Below are 6,634 nucleotides of genomic sequence, written 5' to 3'. Positions count from 1 at the left end.
GTTTCAGCAGGGCAGACAACACTCTGGACAAAACGTTGGAAAACATATGCTGGGACATCCCTGATGCCATGGCCACAGTAGTCTGAAATGACCCACTTGCAAGGAAATGGAGCACTGACAGCACCTGCACCTCAGGGGGGATTCCAGTCGGATGGCGGATTGGTGACATTAGGTCTGGCTCCAACTGGCTACATAGTTCCTGGATTGTGGCACGGTCAAACCAGTAGGTCACGATCAAATGTCTTTCTTCCATTGTCAACAGGTCCACCAGCGATTGGTACACCGGAGGATTCCGCCATCTTCTCATATGTCCCAGCTGACAGTGCCTAAGAAGGACAACAGCGAAGAACCAGTCACTATTCCTCCAGGTATGTACCCACAGTTACACACAAGACTACACCACTCACAAAACCCCTTCCTGTATGTGTGTTGATTAAAGGCCTAGCTATGTGTGACGCAGTAGTAAATGAAGCCATGTGGGCCCCTGAAATGGCGGCTACCTGACCTCTAATATGGGACAATGGAATTGTGGGGTAACGGCGCTGGCGTTGGACACCGTTGCGGTAGGCGGTCGTAGAGCGTGGCGCAATGATGCATTGGTTAACATTGGACCCTATGGGTCCCAGGAGCCAATGAACAGGTGCGCCGGCGGGGATGATGCGCCCCGCCGCGGACGTCACCGCCATTTTCTATCTCTTCAATCACTAGATACCTGACCTTCGACAGGAGAAGACCTACACTGCTAGTGCTGCTGTGACCTCGGTCTGGAAGCGACGATGGCTGCTGCGTCTGGGGAAAGGGCCCCTGCCTTCACTGCACAGGAGTTGGAGAAACTTGTGGATGGGGTCCTCCCCCAGTACATGCTACTCTACGGTCCTCCAGACCAACAGGTCAGTACACAGGGAGCAAGTTGGATGGGCTATGCCTGGGTGGAGAGGGCTGGTTGGAAGAGAGAAGGGTGCAGAGTTCATCGAACATAAATGCATGGGAATGAATGGGCCACATGGCCAGAGTAGGGAGGGGGCCACTCACATTGATGGTGCAGTAGGTAATGACTGTTCCTCTTTCCTTGTGCATGTCATGTAGGTCAGCGCCCACCAGAAGAGGGACATTTGGCGTGCCATCGCCAAGGAAGTCCGGACCCTGGGGGCCCACCAGAGACGGGGCACCCACTGCCGTAAGAGATGGGAGGACATTCGCCGCTGCAGCAAGAAGGCGGCGGAGGCTCAGCTGGGGATGGCCTCCCAACGTGGGAGGGGTTCCCATCGCACCATGACCCCCCTGATGTTCTGGATCCTGGCGGTGGCCTACCCGGAGTTGAATGGGCGCTTAAGGACATCACAGCAGACACAAGGGGGTGAGTACAACCTCATTCTGTGGATTTTGCGTGCAGTGGAGGTGTCTGGGTGGGGGAGGTGGGCAGTGGGTTTCCCTATGCCAGGGCGAGTTAGGTAGGCAAGGCCCCTCCGTAATGTAGGGCATGTGGCACTCTACCCCAGCTCAGAACAGTGGCAAGTTGATGTATAGTTGCCCCTTTGGCATCCATGTGCGCAGATTTCTACCATTGCCATGTAGGCCATATCCCAGAAATTGCATGTGCAGAGGGCAGGAGCACAGCGTAATGCATGGGGCTGCTGCATCTGTCTTGTCCGCCAACGGCAGCGGTATGCCATGCACTAAAACTCTCTTTCTTCTGTCTCCCCCCCATTTCCTGCTCTCCCTGTCCTTTTGTACATCAGCATCATCAGTCGGAGGTACAGTGGCACCGGAGCACGAGGGAGCTGCATCCCACATGGCCATGGAGGGCCACACCACAGACTCTGAATGCACCAGTGGGACGGAGGGCGAGGGGAGCTTCACGTCGGCCATAGGATCACCAACCAGCGACACTGACTCGTCCGCCGATGTGAGCTCCCCTGTGGTGGCGGCACCATCTGTGCGCCCCACTTCTACAGGTACAGCTGCGACCTCCCCTACCAGCCCCGCCCTTCCAGCAGCCCCTCAGCGTTCGCCCCGTGCCCGCTCACCCAGGAGGGTGGGCATCACCTTCGCCCCAGCACCTCAGGCCCTGCCCCTGTCACCCCTGCTGCCCTCAGTGAGGAGGCCATTGACCTCCTCAGGTCACTCACTGTTGGGCATTCTACCATTGTGAATGCCATCCAGGGTGTAGAACGAGAGTTGCAACACGGTACTGCATTCCTGGAGGGCATTCATTCTGGTCAGGCTGTCCTTCAGCGAACCCTGCAATCTCTGGCCTCAGCACTGATGGCAGCCATTGTCCCAGTGTCCAGCCTCCCCCCTCCAACTTCCTCCACCCAGGCCCAATCCCCTGTACCCCAGCCCATCCCAAGCACACCTACAGACCAGCATGCACACAAGTCAACACCCAAAAGTAGCTCAAGCAAACATAGGCACCACAGGCACTCACACAAGCATCACACCCATACAGACACAGCAACATCCACTGTCTCCACTGTGTCCCCCTCCTCCTCTTGTCCCTCCTCCCTCCCAGTCTCGTCTACACACACACCTGCATGCACCACATCAACAGGCACTAGGACTCGCTCCAGGACACCCAGCACCACAAGCCGCTCACCTGCACTCACCACCCCCACTGCCATTTACACGTCCCCTGTGTCCTCTCCCAGTGTGTCTGTGACGCCCCCTCCCAAAGTACCCAAACGCCGGCAATCACTCACCCAACATCCATCCACCTCACGACAGCCTGCAGTACCTGCACTTGCACCCAAAACACCTAAAGTGACACCTCCTACAACCACCTCCTCTTCCTCCACTCCCAGACCCCCTCCAACTACCCATCCCAGTGTCTGTCAGAAACTGTCCCTATGTCAAATTGACCTTTTTGCCCCCCCCCTCTCCAATTCATCAGTCCCGTCGTAGCGCCTCAGCCAAAAAGCCTCCAGTACCAGTGGTGCGTGTTCCAGGTTTTTGGAGTGCACCGGCCACCAGGGCAGGCAGTAGGACCCGGAGCCAAGGCAGTGGCAGCCCACCCCTTGTAAAGGCTCTGAAATTGGAGAGTGGACGACGGGACCGTGTCAAGACTCCTGGTGGGACTACAACTGAAATGGGATCGAAGGCGATTGGTGAGTCAGCTGTAACTCCAAAAAAGGTGGGGAAGGTCCAGAGGAAGTCTCCCCAGCCTGTTGTGAGTGTCACGGCGGAGAAGTGCGCCATAATTTCCGGCGGTCCAGACACAACCGCCAGCACTGTCGTTACTGGTCAGGAGACCACCGCCAGAGTCACAGCCCAGGAGGGCCCAAGAATCGTCACTGGTCAGGAGACCACCGCCGGAGTCACATCCCAGGAGGGCCCAAGTATCGTCACTGGTCAGGAGACCACCGCCGGAGTCACAGCCCAGGAGGGCCCAAGTATCGTCACTGGTCAGGAGACCACCGCCGGAGTCACAGCCCAGGAGGTCCCAAGTATCGTCACTGTTCAGGAGACCACCGCCAGAGTCACAGTCCAGGAGGGGCCAGGATGCCACAGCCCCGCTGGGCAATGATGGAACGTCATGCCACACACCAATGTCCAGTGTGGAGATCGTCATGCCACACACCAATGTCCAGTGTGGAGATCGTCATGCCACACACCAATGTCCAGTGTGGAGATCGTCATGCCACACTCCAATGTCCAGTGTGGAGATCGTCATGCCACACACCAATGTCAGTATCAGAACCGCCATGTCAAAGCAATGATGAACAGTCCTGAACCGCCATTTCAAAGCACCGCTGAACAGGGCACAGACCGCCATGTCAAAGCACTGCTGAACAGGGCACAGATCGCCATGTCAAAGCACCGCTGAACAGGGCACAGACCGCCATGTCAAAGCACTGCTAAACAGGGCACAGACCGCCATGGCAAAGCACCGCTGAACAGGGCACAGACCGCCATGGCAAAGCACCGCTGAACAGGGCAAAGACCGCCATGGCAAAGCACCGCTGAACATAGCAAAGACTGTGTAGGTATGAATAGGCCGCCACATTAGGCATCCTTATCCCATGTGCAGCTGGGACAGTGACAGGACAGGAACTTTCACGGGGAGACTCATCCAGTCTGGGCACCAGTCCCACCCAGTACCAGTAGAGAACTACATCTACTTGAGAGACTGTGGCTTTGCACTCCCCAGGATGGCACAGTGGGCTAGCCACCCACTGTAGAGACTTGAGAGACTGTGGCTTTGCACTCCCCAGGATGGCCCAGTGGGCAACCCACCCACTGTAGAGACTTGAGAGACTGTGGCTTTGCACTCCCCAGGATACATCAATGGGCATGGAGCCCCGTCGTGGATCTGGCTTCACATTCATGTGGCTGAGGTGCCCCCCCTTCCCTTCCCCCTGAGGTGCCTGTAGTGTTTCTATCTGATGCCCCGGCAGTGTTCTCTCGGATTTTGGTCAGGTATCTATTGTGGGCCTCGCCCATGCATTTTTGGACTGTTGGTGCACGGACATTGTTGTGTACATATCTGCACTACTTCTCGTATTGTATATATAATTATGACAGATTTCGAGATATATATCAGTATATTTTTGTATGACATGTATATTGGCACATTACAATGTATGACCGCAATTCGCTTTGTCTTTGCATTCTTCCGGGGGGATTGTGGGTTGTTAATGTGATATTTTTGACTGCATTGGTGTGTATGTTGTGATATGCGAGGGTGGGGGTGGGGGTGTTTGGTGGGTGTCCCCCTAACTTTTGCCTCCCCCGTGTCGAAGGTGCTGTACTCACCGGTATCTTCGGCGCCTACATCACTGTTGGTCGAAGAGGAGCAGAAAGACAAGGGCAAGTAGTATATGGAGTTCCGGCTCCATGGAGTCGTCGTTCCTCGTGGAGTGTGTTCAGGTGAGCGTTTTCCCATAGCAGAAGCTGTTTCCGCCGTGTTTTTATCCGCGGTGAATCCGCCCCGGAAAAGGTGGCGGATTGGTGTGTTCTGATACTATGGGCGGTACATTGTCTCCCGCCTGTCTGTTGGCGGTGACCGCCGCGCTGCTTGTCTCTACCGCCGTGGCGGGCGGTGTGTTAAAGTGGCTGTCTTTGTTGGCGGTTTCCGCCAGGGTCATAATTCCCTTTTTTTGTCCGCCGGCCTGTTTGCGGTCTTACCGCCGCTTTAACACCGTCCGCCAGGGTTGTAATGACCCCCTATATCTCTGGCTAATGATAATCATGTACCTTGGAAGAAGGAGGTGATTGGGAAAGGTGCGTGAGTACAGGTTCACACCTCATACGGTCACAAAAGAAACTCCGTTTGTTCTGTTTAGGGGTAGGCAACCCAGTACCATTTTGGAACCATCTTGGGTTAATAGATACTTGAGTAATAGAGGGTAGAAGGTGATCTCCAAGGATTGGTGTGCTAAGGAGGAAGCTGTCCGAGAAGCTAGAAAGAGGCATTTTGATAAAAGGCAGGCTGTCAAGGTGACTGAGGTTGGTGTAGGTGACTGGGTTAAGATAAAATTACCAGGTGTGAAGGGAAGGGTGAGTAAGTGGTCGAGATGTATGAGAGTGATTAAAATGTTCAAAAATGCTGTGAAAACAAAAGATCATCGTATTGGGAATTTGAACAGAGTTGTGAATTGCAGCAGTTTGATGGGTCGAAGGAAAGATGGACTTTTGATGGAGCGAAGCACCTCTCCAGATAAAGGATTGGAGGTCATCAAAAGGAGCTCTGGAAGGATCAGTGGAAAACCAGCTCTTCCTAAGTACTATGGGCCTGATTCTAAGCTTGGCGGGCGGCGGGAGCCGCCCGCCAAGCTGGAACCGCCAGAAGACCGTACCGCGGTCAAAAGACCGCGGCGGTCATTCTGGGTTTCCCACTGGGCTGGCGGGCAACCGCCAAAAGTCCGCCCGCCAGCCCAGTGGGAAACACCCTTCCCACGAGGAAGCCGGCTCCGAATGGAGCCGGCGGAGTGGGAAGGTGCGACGGGTGCAGTTGCGCCCGTCGCGAATTTCAGTGTCTGCAAAGCAGACACTGAAATTCTTTGTGGGGCCCTCTTACGGGGGCCCCTGCAGTGCCCATGCCATTGGCATGGGCACTGCAGGGGCCCCCAGGGGCCCCACGACACCCCATACCGCCATCCTGTTCCTGGCGGGCGACCCCATGGCGGATTCCCATGGGCAGCGGAAAGTCGGCGGTACACCGCCGGCTTTCCACTTCTGGCCGCGGCTGTACCGCCACGGTCAGAATGCCCGGCGGAGCACCGCCAGCCTGTTGGCGGTGCTACCGCCGACCCCGGCCCTGGCGGTATTTACCGCCAGGGTCCGAATGACCCCCTATATTTTTACACAGAAGTTTGATAGTCTTAAAGTTTCCTTTTAGTAATTTATGTACAGTTCTTTTTATTGAAATTATATTTCTTATTGTGTGTGTTGAATGTTATGGAAGGGAGGTGTGTGGTAGTCTCCAGAGCGCTGGCATTAGAGAGGGCTCTGGCACGTGAGAGTGGCAGGGATGGACGTGTGTGGTTACCAGGGTTTGCGGCGGTTCGAGAATGCGGAGACGGCTGGTGGAGCTGGATGGGTGAGACATTTGTACGGCGTTTCCTTTACCTAAAATAAACTGTCTTTATTTACACAAATGCCTTGAAGTTGGAGTCATTCCCCAGATTCTACAGAT

The sequence above is a fragment of the Pleurodeles waltl genome, chromosome 2_2 (genome assembly GCF_031143425.1).
Source record: "Pleurodeles waltl isolate 20211129_DDA chromosome 2_2, aPleWal1.hap1.20221129, whole genome shotgun sequence".
NCBI classification, from domain to species: Eukaryota; Metazoa; Chordata; class Amphibia; order Caudata; family Salamandridae; genus Pleurodeles; species Pleurodeles waltl.
Note: the sequence above shows the minus strand (reverse complement) of the source record.